This window comes from Calypte anna, chromosome 4A (genome assembly GCF_003957555.1).
Source record: "Calypte anna isolate BGI_N300 chromosome 4A, bCalAnn1_v1.p, whole genome shotgun sequence".
In the NCBI taxonomy this organism is placed as follows: Eukaryota; Metazoa; Chordata; class Aves; order Apodiformes; family Trochilidae; genus Calypte; species Calypte anna.
Window position 1 is genome coordinate 38,021,888 of NC_044248.1, and position 12,991 is coordinate 38,034,878.

At 44.0% G+C, this 12,991-nt stretch overlaps 1 protein-coding gene across 2 annotated transcripts in view; it reads left to right on the top strand.

Annotated features, from left to right (window-relative positions):
* Positions 1–12,991, top strand: part of BMPR1B (bone morphogenetic protein receptor type 1B) — a 231,346-nt gene that overhangs the window by 61,278 nt on the left and 157,077 nt on the right. The gene's annotated exons all lie outside the window — the stretch shown is intronic.

The window sequence follows — 12,991 nt, forward strand, 5'->3', positions numbered from 1 at the left end:
GTGGGAGTGGATCAAGGATTGGACTTGATGATCTCTGAGGTCCCTTCCAACCCAGCCAATTCTATGATTCTATGATTTCAGGCCTGTTTGCAACATTGCTGCTAAGCATGTTGAGATCTCTTTACCCAGAGGTTTGTTCTCTTCTGAATGTGTTTATTTATGACAAAAAAATCATGTTGCCAGCAAGCATGACCCCACAGTTCAGTGTGAGGAGAAATCTAGTGTGCCTACTATGGAGATAACTGCTTTTCCACTCATACTCTCTGAGTATTGATTGCATCCTTGCCTCACCCAGCTCCCTCTTTGCCATTGTAGCTGTCTGATTGCTTAGAAATCTGCACGTTGGGTTTTTTCTGTTTGCATTGTCTGTGAACAGTCAGCCCAATGGCTGTGGTCTCTCCTGATGCTGTTGGTTTTCCTGTTCTTCTCGTGTGCCTCATGGAGAGCTTTCCCAGCCTAGAGCTAACCTCATGCTCTTCTGTGAGGGTAGAGCTCTCAAGCTGAAGAAACCTGAGAAGGAGAGGCAGCCTTCCTGCAAGTAACAGATGGTTACTGTTTTAAATACAAGCAAACCCCCCCCACACACACCCCCTCCCAGCCCTATGGATTCCTACCTAGCGTGCAATGTTGGGAGAAAAGGGAGAGTTTTCTTGGAGAGAGCGTGTCTGAAGGGAAAAGAGGTAGAAAGAGAGAGGTGAGGGATGAAAAAGAGAAAATTGGTTGGAGATTTTTCATATCCTACTTAATCACAGTCATATGTTTGAGAGAAGGAGGGAGGGGATGGCTTGTTGAAATCTGTAGCGTGCTGGAATTCTGTGAGTGAGTTGTGAGTGTGTGGTGAGCCCTGTGGCTTGCTGCTGCCCCAATGAATAGAGCCTTTCCAGAGCTGCCAAGCCTGAAGCAAATGTGGTCAGGGATTTATTACGAAATGTACCAAACCTTGGCATGGGGCTAATTGCATATAACAAGGAGCGTGCTGGAAAGTCAGACCTGAAAAGGTGACAAATGCAGAAAGTATTCTATATCTGATGCTAGTGAAAGAGGTTTTGTGCAAGGGAATGTCTGTGTGTCTGTGTTTTTTGCTAATGAGCTCCCAAACACTAGCTGCATGTTTTCTTGTTATTAGCTTGGTTAAGATTGATATAGATTTATTGCTTTGATGAGTTATTTTCATTGCTAACGAAGAAGTTATCACTTTATGGCTGTAATAGGTGAAATTCTCAAAGCCAGGATGTGGGTCATGTCTTCAAAGTATCTGATACATCCAAAGAAATGGATGGGACAGTGGAAAGTTATGAGGCTGGATATTGAGTTTGAAACTTGAATATAAAGGTTCCAGAAACAGTAAAAATGAACTGTTGGCCTTGAAGAAAATGTTCTGTTCAGTATTCTCAGTGGCTGAGTGAGAAAAGTGTGTAGCAAGACTGGTGTTTCTTCAAGTTTTAAAGCTTACTGGATTTAATGTATTATTATCCCTGCTTGCCTAATGTTCATTATTGTATTACACAGCATAGATGAGTACAACAGTGACATTTAATCCAGTGGAAAGCTTCTTGCCTCCTTTTAGTGCTTCTTCCTGTTCTTTACATTATTTATAACTGTATTTTAAGTCTTGCTTTGGTCTTTGACATAAGATGTAGTTAAGCTTTATGTCTGGGGATGTGCTGAGATAAAGCACACAGCCCGTGCCTTTGAAAACCATTGGACTGTCCCTCTGGGTACTGTTAAAACTCAGGGGTATTCCAAGGAAGGATGCAAAAATAAAAACTGGAAAAACTCCCAACGAATCAAAAATAAAACACAGGATGGGTATAGAACTTGAAGTGACTCAGCTGTTAGCTCACATACAATACTGAAATGTGTTGCAAGAAATAAAAACATGTGCTGCAAAACCTGATGTGAATATTCTTTTATTCTTTCTTGACAAATTGGTAGCTTTTTTTTTTTTTTTCTCTCAGCAGAGCAGCTTTTGTGTTGATGCTTTGTTTGGAAAACAAACATAATTCCATAATAACAGGTTTCTGCTTTTTTTTCTTAATAGGACATCATCTCCTTCACATTTCTGAAAGTCTTTCTCATCTGAATTTAAGGGTCTGAAAAACATACCAGCTCATTTAATCCTAGTGGTGCAAGATTTCCTGCCTTCATTGAAGTTTAGTTGTTTGTAATAATGTGTCTCAGTTTGAAATTGGTAATGACTTCTGTGTTGTTGGTTTGTGGAACTGCTCTGAATCAAGTCCATGGCAGGTGGGTCCTGTCAGGTTTAGCTTAGCTCCTTTGTCCATTTTTGAAGAACAGTAAAATGGAAGGAAGGGAAAGGAACACGGAATAGGAGAGACAATCTCTTAAGATTTCTAGAGTGCTGCATCTTCCTTGGTAGAAATTTTTTATGGCTGCTGACTGTCATACCTACATCTGTGGATTTTACAGCAGTTTTTGTACCCTCTGTACCTCCATCTAGAGCATTAGGAACCTGATGGTCCTTCTGCTAAAGCTAGCAGGAAGTCTGTGTTCAATGCTGCCATAAATCTTCATTTTCACAGGCATAATGGTTATACAGCAGACTAAGTTTTTCTGATCTCTAAGATGGTGCCTTCTTGCTACCTTTCCATCAGTTGTTCAGCATCAGGGGGTGCTAAATCCTGCAATCCTTAACCTGCTTTCACTAGATGAGCAGATGAAATGGGATATCTGGTAGGAGATGAACTGTCATGCTTGAAATAAGTGGTGGCCAAGTTCATCCCTCTCTTTTCCTTTCCCTAGCATAAGACTTAAATATAAGAAGGATTCATAAATGTTCATAGAATCATAGAAAGTTAAGGATTGGAAGGGACCATCTAGTCTAACTCTCTCTCACCTACAGGAGGTCACACAGGAACACATCCAGGTAGGATTTGAATGTCTCCAGGGAAGGAGACTCCACAACCTCCCTGGGCAGCTTGTGCCAGTGCCCTGTTACCCTCAGAGTGAAAAAATTCTTCTTAATATTTATAGGGAATCCCCTATGCTCCAGTTTATAACCATTGCCCCTTGTCCTGTTGTTAGTCACCCCTGAGAAAATCTTGACTCCATCCTCCTGGCTCTCTCCCTTTACATATTTATAAACATTTATGAGCTCACCCCTCATTCTCCTCTTCTCCAAGCTGCAGAGCCCCAGCTCCCTCGGCCTTTCCTCATAAGGGAGATGTTCCACTCCCTTCAGCATCTTGGAGGTTCTGTCCTGAACTCTTCCAAGCAGCTCCTGGTTCTTCTGGAAAAGAGGGGCCCAGAACTGGACACAATATTCCAGATTCTCTTTACATTTCATCAGACAAATTTACAACAACCTGCCAAACTTCCCATGAAACGTGTCAGGAATAAGGTGAAGATAAAGACTGGAGTGAAGATGTCAGAGGTCTATGAAGTATATGGCTGTTGGATTTGTGCATGACACAAAAGTAGGGGATATTTATGTCCTAGCATTAGTTGGAACTGAAGTTTGAGACATTTATAGCCCTTTCTGGGATGGTACAGTTGATGCAGGTTCATGGATAATGCTCAGTATCTCTATGGCAGTCAGCACCAAACCCAGGTACACTGCTCTTGACCCAAACTTTTTACAGAGGGTACATGAGAAGGAAATTAAAGGTGACCCAGTGGGGCAGGCTTGTGTGTGAGAATTCTGGTTTTTTGAACATATTTCCTGTTACTACTTCATGGTTTAAGAATCTTAAGTATGAATTTGAGATGAAAAGTTTACAGCTTTTAACATAAGCAATGCAAGATGGTTCCTTGGCACTGTATTAATGGACTCGGAGCATAAAAATAAACCTCCTGTGAAGTCAAAAGCCCTGGAAAGATTATTTCTGCTATAAATACCTCATAAGAAACATGTTTTAATGTAAGATCAAATTACCAATATCATATGTGTGAATATTCAGTATACTTAGGAATAGATGTACACGGGACCATGGTTAGAGAGGATGCATAAGCTGGGCTAAGATAGTGATTAGGTGTATGGGGGTCTGTAAAGCTACCTCTAAAATGGAGTGCTCAAAGAGTGCTTTAGGATCTCAGGTTTCCACCTCGTTTGGCATTAACTGTTCAGGAATGAGGGGCTTTCAGCTTGGGAAGTGCTGCTGTGGAAAGTTAAATTGAAGCAGCCATGCAGATTTCATCTTACTCAAATATGTGGAGGAAAAAAACAAATTAAAAAAAACAGCCAAAGGACTCCCAAATCCCAGTGTATGCTGTGCTGGGACATGAAGGAAGTGCTTCTGCATTCTGAAATTTGGGGTAGAAACTCAGATATTTATCTTGATTAGTTTAAACTTTTTTCAAGTGCATTCTCCTAGTGACTTCTGCCACTTCAATAGTGCATAATATGGACAAAACCAAGCTACAGAAGTCATGGCATCTGGAATGGGGCTTTAGTCTGTGCCTGACCTGGACTGGGAGGTGTGGTGCAGTTGTCACCTGAAGAGATGAGGGATAGATGCTAGTGGCTACAGGAGCAGTCCTTAAAACAAATATTTAGCTGTTTATTCAGTCTGCTGTCATGCTTGGTCACAAAGTTGAAGTACAACTCTGTGTTACTTGAAGCAGATTCCTTGCTCTGTGTGTCCTGTGCCAAGTGATGAGCAGAGCCACAGCAGAACTTGTCATTTAAGTCTTTTTTTTTTCACCAATTAAATCTGCACTTCTAGCTATCCTGACTGAGTAAGCAGAATTGTGGCAGGGCACGTGAAGACAGGGATTGTTTTGCTTTTCCTTATTATTATTTGTCTTGACACACTGCCTAGACCTGCTGCCTAAGGGTCTCCTTGCTGTACTGTTTGGGCTACTCTGCAACACAAAGTGAAACAGCCATATCTGCCCTAAAGAGCTCATACTCCCCCAACCCCAATTCATCCCCTTGGGACCCTCCCCAATCCCCAGAGACCCCCAAATCCAACCCCCACCCCTCCCTCTCCATTCGCCTCCAATACCCAAGGGGTTCTCCCTCAATCCCAAGGGCTTCTCCCTCAATCCCAGGGGGTTCCCCCAACCCATGGGGGGGGGGTGTCTCCTACTTCCCCAGCGTGAATTCATCCCCTTGAGACCCCCAAGCAATCCCCAGAGACCCACAAAACCAACCCTCCCCTCCCTCTCCATTCCCCCCAATCCCAAGGGGTTCTCCTCAATCCCAGGGGGTTTCCCCAACCCATGGGGGGAGGGGTGTCCTCCACTCCCCCAGTCCCAATTGATCCCCTTTGGATCCCCCCCCCAACCCCCAGAGACCCCCAAATCCACCCCTCCCTCTCCATTGCCTGCACTCCCAAAGGGTTCCCCCCCCAATCCCAAGGGGCTTCCCCCAATCCCAAGGGGTTCCCCCCAATCCCAGGGGATTCCCCCAACCCATGGGGTGGTCCCCCACTCCTCCAGCCCCAGTTCATCCCCTTGGGACCCCCCCAATCCCCAGAGACCCCTAAATCCAACCCTCCCCCTGCATTCCCTCTGCAGGAATACAAGTGATGAATTTGCACAATCTGGCAGTCTGTGGTTACTTGTGTACTTCCCCCTGCTTTGTAAGGAAAGTCTGTGTGAAGTTCAGTGTCAGTCAGATAAATACAGGCTAATTCCTTCTGAACATCAGTTAAAAATGGGTTTGGTGGCTGGTTTTGACTTAGATGCCAAGTGATGGTGCTTTAGCAAAAACTGCCCTGCCAGTGGAGTTGGGCTTAGCTGGAGTTCACCATTTCTGCCTTCCTTCTCCAGCTAGGAGGAGGAGCAGTTCTGGTTGGATTCCCGTGGCAGATGTTGAACCATGGGTCCTGGTGTGGGGAACGGCAATTTGTTACTGCAGGGGCTGGCTGGAGAGAGGCAGGGAGGGTGGGAAGGAGGCTGGGGGTTAGAAATAACTTGTTGGTGGGGATCTTTAGAGCCTTTATATAAACACATCTGGAATGAAAACAAGGTGGTTTTTTTGTTTTTTTTTTTACCTTTGGAGACCTGTACAGCATCCAAGCACAACATTGCAGGCTGAGCTGCACACTCCTTTTCAGAAAGGCACCACAGTGCAGCACATTGGGCCCAGGAGTCTGGTTCAGTGCTGGCTTTGTGCATGGTGCTGACCTTCTGTGTCAGTTGTATTTGTGCTCTGTGGCCATAAAGGCCTGGGAGGAAAAAAAAAAAAAAAAAAAGGATAGTGACCGTAGGGAAGGAAAATAGCTGGTATAATAGCAGTGAACTGGAATGGCAATATTTATCTTTAATTTGAATGATAGGGCCTGAGGTGTAGTAGAAAGTAATAATAAAAATATATATACTCGAGGTTTTCTGTGCTTTTGGGTTTTCCAAAAAAATTCTTAAAATAATCTTCCTCACTTCTTAATCTGAAAAGACCCAGTTAATAGCCTGCCTTTGTTTTAATAAGAGTCATACTTCACTCATGTCCATGTTGAACAGAAGTTTGACTTTATACATAGGTATTTTTCTTAAAAACTGTATAGTGGCATGTCCTTTTGACAAATGTGAAGCTCTTGTTTATGCAGCTCTGACATTAAGTATGAATGTGGTTATATGATTCCTTGAGAAAAAAAAGGTAACAATTTTGCTGTGGATTTGGAACAGATCAGGATTAGCCTTTGGAGCATGGAGGTTTTTCATTTCATGTTCATGGATCAACACCTGCATAAATTTGTACCATATATGAGACTTAGTACAGAAGTGCCATATAGTGTTGATACACCCTTATTTTCAGGAAACCCTGGTCAGAAAATCAGAAGGCAGACAAAATGTCAAATCCTGTACAGTGCAGGATTACACTGTAACCATTTTACTGCTTGCTGGTGGCCGAGGAAAGCACCTTCCTAAGACCTTTGTGCCTCTGCATCTTGCAGTGATCCTGCTGTTGTTTTAGAGGAATATAACCCTTTATCCAAGTGTCACACACCAGGCTCATTCCAAACACTGTTTCACTGTTTGTGGGGCTTGGGGTGGTGTTTGTTGGGGTTTTTTTGGGTTTTTTTTTGTCTGTTTTGTTTTGGGTTTTTTTGAGAGGAAACAGAGAAGGTGCTGGGGGATAGATGCCCCTTACTTGCTTTTGCAGAGAGGAAGTCCAAATACATTTAACCATGGAGGGTTTTGGGCTTATGACCCCAGAGGCACATGGCATGTTACATATGCTGCTCAGCCAAGAGGCACTAAAGGGTTTGCCTGAACTGGGGGAGCTGGGAACAAAGCAGCTTTCAATGTAAAGAAATATATTTTTAAAGGGAGAAAAAAAAAAAAAAAAGTCAAAAGGCTTAAGTGCTGTATTTTCATAGGCTGAGGGTAGGTAGGGAATGAGAACCACAGTGGGCTCCATGCATGAGGAGCTGAAATACAGACCTTAATAGAGAGCCTGAACTGTGGAATTAGGGCTGCCCTGTAGAAAATATTTCCCCCTGCACCATGACTGAAGTCCCTTGTGTTTGTCCCTGAATTATTAATGCAGCTTCTTGAAGTATCCACTGGAATACCCTTTCTAATGTTGCAACAAATGTAACAAGCTTTTTAGTATGTTTTGCAGAAGGTTAAACAGGTTAGTGCAGGGGGAGCAAAACCTTTCTTCTATTTTTTTTCCCCTAGCAAAAATAAGCAAATAATAATATGAGTCAATTAGAAACAAACCTTGTTCTCTTTAGTGCTTAAGAGAATATCACTTGAGTCAGTACTTACTAAGCATGTATACAAATAGCATGGAAAATGGGATGTCATGTTCTGCGTGTGTTTCAAAAGGTACCAGTTCACAAAGTGTCACTGACATGATTATATATGTGAGTAATTCTACAGAGGTTTAAGAAACACCAACTAATTTTTAATATGAAAAGCGTCGTTTTCAGTTACTGCTTTCTTTTGTAGGCAGATATTAATGTATTGTTTCTGCTCCTGTTGAAGGAAAGTTAAATTCCGGCTGCTATAACCACGTTAAGTCAGTAACTTAGTTCAGGAGTGCTGCTGTTGGCATTTCGTCTTGAGAGCGTATTAAGAGAAGAGAGTTTGCTACAGTTCTGCTGATGGGCTCAGGTGAGGCCAATCAATCAGCTGATAAGGGGGCAGCACCCATCCAGCACTGGCCAGAGGGATATAAAGGGCTGTGAGGAGCTACCCCACCTTCTGCTGGTGGTCTCAGGTGAGGCCAATCAGCTCATAAAGGAGCAGCACCCAGCTCTGCCCAGAGGGATATAAAAGACTGAAAAGAGCTGCCCCACCTTCTGCTGGTGGGCTCAGGTGAGGCCAATCAATCAGCTAATAAGGGGGTGGCACCCATCCAGCACTGGCCAGAGGGATATAAAGGGCTGTGAGGAGCTACCCCACCTTCTGCTGGTGGTCTCAGGTGAGGCCAATCAGCTCATAAAGGGGCGGCACCCAGCTCTGCACAGAGGGATATAAAGGGCTGTGAGGAGCGCCAGTAACCCGGACCGCAGCGAGCAGGAGCGGGTAAACAGGAACGTGGCATGGCAGTTCGCGCAGGCAGGGTAAGCAGGATTGGCACAGCCACCTCCCAGCTCTCTTGGTCTCCAAAAAAGCCAAACCTGGTGCTGTTAAGATGCAGGGTGTGTCCACCCAGATGGAACCCCTGAAGAGGGACAGCAAGAGGGACGTAGCTGTTCAGGTTTCTGGCTGTGTAGAGTGTCTGAGCCTCGTGTTAGCACCAGAGGACGGTGTGAGTGGGGTCTGTGTGGGATGCGAGCAGGTGAATGACTTGCTGTGCCTGGTGGCAGAGCTCAAGGAGGAGGTAGAGAGATGTAGAAGAAGTATTAGGGCTGGTGAAAGGAAAATTGACTGGTGGAGTCACACCCTTTCTAACACAAAAGAAGTCCAGAAGGAGGTGGTGAAGCCCTGCCACTCCTGCCATCAGGCAGTTGGAGCAAATCAGGTGGATGGGAGGGAATGGAAACAGGTCCCTCATCAGAGAGGCAAAAGAATCCCCTCCCAACCCCTACCACCTCCCCAGGTGGCCTTAGAGAACAGATATGAGGCCCTGAACTCAGAGAATCAGGCAGAGGACAGACAAGAGGAAGATCTGTCTGGAAGGTCTCCTGTTTGCCCTCCATCTACCAGATGGGTTACAACTACAGCTACAAAGAAAAAAAGAAGGGTAGTTGTAATTGGTGACTCCCTACTGAGGGGAACTCAGAAGAGCCAGCCAGCACAGGTTTAGGAAGGGCAGCTCATGCCTGACCAACCTGATCTCCTTTTATCAGCAGGTAACCCACCTGGGGGATGAGGGGAAGGCTGTGGATGGAGTCTACCTGGACTTCAGCAAGGCCTTTGACACCATCTCCCACAGCATTCTCCTGGAAAAGCTGTCAGCCCAGGGCTCAGACAGGAGCACTCTGTGCTGGGTTAGGAACTGCTGGAGGCCCCCAGAGAGTGGTGCTGAACGGGGCTGCCTCAAAATGGCGGCTGCCTCAAAATGGCGGCCGCTCACCTGTGGTGTCCCCTCAGAGATCTGTGCTGGGCCCAGTTCTGTTTAATATCTTTATTGATGATTTGGATGAGGGGATTGAGTCCATCATCAGCAAATTTGCAGATGACACTAAGCTGGGGGGCGTGTGGATCAGCTGGAAGGCAGGAGGGCTCTGCAGAGGGACCTGGACAGACTGGAGAGTTGGGCTGATTCCAACGGGATGAGGTTCAACATGGCCAAGTGCCGGGTCCTGCACTTTGGCCACAACAACCCCATGGGGAGCTCCAGGCTGGGGACAGAGTGGCAGAAAGGGACCTGGGAGACTGGATTGACAGGAAGCTGAACATGAGCCAGCAGTGTGCCCAGGTGGCCAAGAAGGCCAATGGCATCCTGGGCTGTATCAGGAACAGCGTGGCCAGCAGGTCCAGGGAAGGGATTCTGCCCCTGTACTCAGCCCTGGTGAGACCACACCTCAAGTCCTGTGTCCAGTTCTGGGCCCCTCAGTTCAGGAAGGAGATTGAGGTGCTGGAGCAGATCCAGAGAAGAGCAAGGAGGCTGTGAAGGGATCCAGCACAGATCTTATGAGGAGAGGCTGAGGGAGCTGGGGGTGTTCAGCCTGGAGAAGAGGAGGTTCAGGGGAGACCTCATCACTCTCTACAACTCCCTGAAAGGAGGTTGGAGCCAGGGGGTGGTTGGTCTCTTTTCCCAGGCAACTCTCAGCAAGACAAGAGGGCACGGTCTCAAGTTGTGCCAGGGGAGGTTTAGGTTGGAGATTAGAAAGAATTTCTTTACAGAGAGAGTGATCAGACATTGGAATGGGCTGCCCAGGGAAGTAGTGGATTCTCTGTCCCTGGAGATATTTAAAAAGAGACTGGATGTGGCACTCAGTGCCATGGTCTGGTAACTGCAGCAGTAGTGGATCAAGGATTGGACTTGATGATCTCAGAGGTCCCTTCCAACCCAGCCGATTCCATGATTCCATGAATCATTAGATTCAATGAACAAAATCTTCCTGGAATTTTGTGCAAGTGGTAGATTGTCAAGAACTATATGAAATCTGTGAGAGATGTGAGAAACAGGTCATATGGCATAGAATCAGAGCCACTCTTACAGAATTAGTTTGCTTTTCCTCCAGAGATTAACACTTAGCAATTCTGGGCTAACTTTCAAGAAGAGCGAACTCTAACCTGTGTATTTTCCCTTTGCTTGTTTTTCTTAACCTGAAAACAGTCTTAAGAGTGTTTGTAATAAAATGCCAGGAAAAATAAAATTAAGTAAACCATTTTCAAGCTTTGGGAACTACTCTTTTCAGTTTGTAAAGAAAGCTAGAAATACCTCATGTATTCAAGCAGCCTTTGAAGGCTTGCTCAAGTTCAGCTTGTGCACCATCAGATGTGCCAAGGTATTTTCTGCTTTAGGTGCATGCTCCTGTAGAAGTGCCCTTGCCTTTTCAGATGAATTTATTCCTAGATAGCACTCATGGAACCTTCTCCAGAGTTGGGAAATGGGTTTATGTTCACTGTATAGGATGGGAGAGGTCCATTCTGCTGTTCTTCCCTCCTTTCACCTCTGTCCAGGAAGAAAAAAAAATTGTTGCAGCACAAGCATGATTTCTATTTACCACACCAAAGTTTATTCTTCTCATTTATGGAGGATAAAACTAGTATCAGAAAGAATGCTACAATAGCAGCTGTATGAGCAGCAAGTCTGGAAGTGCAATTTCAGGGAAGCTTCTGGAAGTGTATATCAAGATGCAGCGTTATCATAAGTTGAAAATATCTGAACTCCCACTGAGCTGAAGCCTGATGGTATTGTAGCTGGGTGTAGTTTTGCTATGAGAGATGCATTTTAATATGAATATTGTTAACTTGCTCTTTTCAAACTACAGGAATCGCTCCTATGCCTGAGGCAGTGGTAGGCAGGACCAGATGCCATCCCTTGGGCCAGGAAGAGGAACATCTGGGCCTGGTTGCTCAGCAGGACAGGGTCCTACCATGTGTTCCAGCACACTCCTGATGTGCCTTGGTGCACCTTTTGATTATGTTAAAACTAGTAGCAAAGTAATTTAGAAGCTGGCAGGAGGCTATGTTTCAAACACTTGTTCTTAGATCCCATCCTTCTGTCTCTTTACTGCTGTTCAGGTGGTGTGTAGAATTTCTACCTGATTTTAGGTGTTTTGAGATGTTGGCTATACTGAGAAAAGGCAAATAACATACTGCTGCAATACAAGGGCTAAGAAATACAGTAAACACACACAGCCAGGTTTTCAGATTACTTATTTTAGGAGTTATATGCTGAGATATTCCTATGTCTGTAAAGATTTATTGCTTCCTTTTCATTGGTGTCTTCTATTCTGCTTGTCGGTTTCAATCTAGATTTCTTTGATGATTTTGTTCTTTATCCAGCCTACAGTGTTTGTTTTTCTACATTGCACAACTTTGGAGTGCACAAGAACTTGAGAATGAATTTGAATAGAAAATCATTGTATAAGTTACTGTGAGCTTCGTTTTTTTCTATTTTTGTTACCCTCTTAGGTAGGGAACTCTGATTCTGGGATCCCAGATACCCTGGATAAATGCACACAAACAAAAATCACTTTGGATGTTTTCACTTTATGTGTGTAGTTCCATTTCAGATGAACTTACATGAAAAAGGTATTTCATTTTTGTACTGTTTCAAAGTCAGTAAGCTACTAGAAGTGAAATGCTTGTAGAAAAAAGGAAAACTCGAATGAAGAAACTGATGTCTGTAACCATGGACATCATGGATACCTTTATCTCAGATTTTTTGTCTCTTGGGCTCAAAATTGGAATTCAGCAACAGGTAAAGAGAGCCTAGCTTGGACTTGCCTACCTCTTAGCTAACTTTCTTTTACTGACATCCCAGAACTGCCAAAGCTACTGTCTGATTCAGTGAGTGCTGGCCATATAAATACCAACTCGTGCTAAAACAACAGTAATTAAAGTGTGTGATCATCTTTTATTGTCTACTTAGATTTTGTATTTGAAAAACTAAAAATTGTCAATGAATTTGCATTTGAAAAATTATACTTCCTTCTGGGGAATTAACTGTTTAAATGGCTGAGAATGCATGTGTTCATGATTAAATGAGAAGTTCTTAAAGAATTAGAAATGACAAAGAAATCTGGCATGCTGATACAAGGGGCTGTGGAATTTATCTGACCTCCTTTTCTAGAAATTAAGTTAATTTTTAAATCCTGAAGAAGTCTAAATAAAACCAAGCCAGGTTAATAGCAGTTGTCTGAAATCTTTGCTAATCTGGAGATTTCTCAGCTTGAAAAACACAGAGTGGTTCATTTACCTTTGACTCAGTAATACAGGTGTGTTAACTGGATTTAGCAACATTCTTCCTTTGGGCAATGAAAATGAGTCAAAAGTAATGTTTGATAAAACCAACAGAAAAACTTGGGTTAGGAGCTAGTATGCCTTCCACTAAAGGAATCTGTTTGCTCTTTCTTTTTTTCAGCCTTGGAATATATAATCCTTTTTAACCTGCTTTGATAATGTAAGTCATACTGTACCCCCTACACAATCCTGTTTGTTTCTTGGTAGGAAA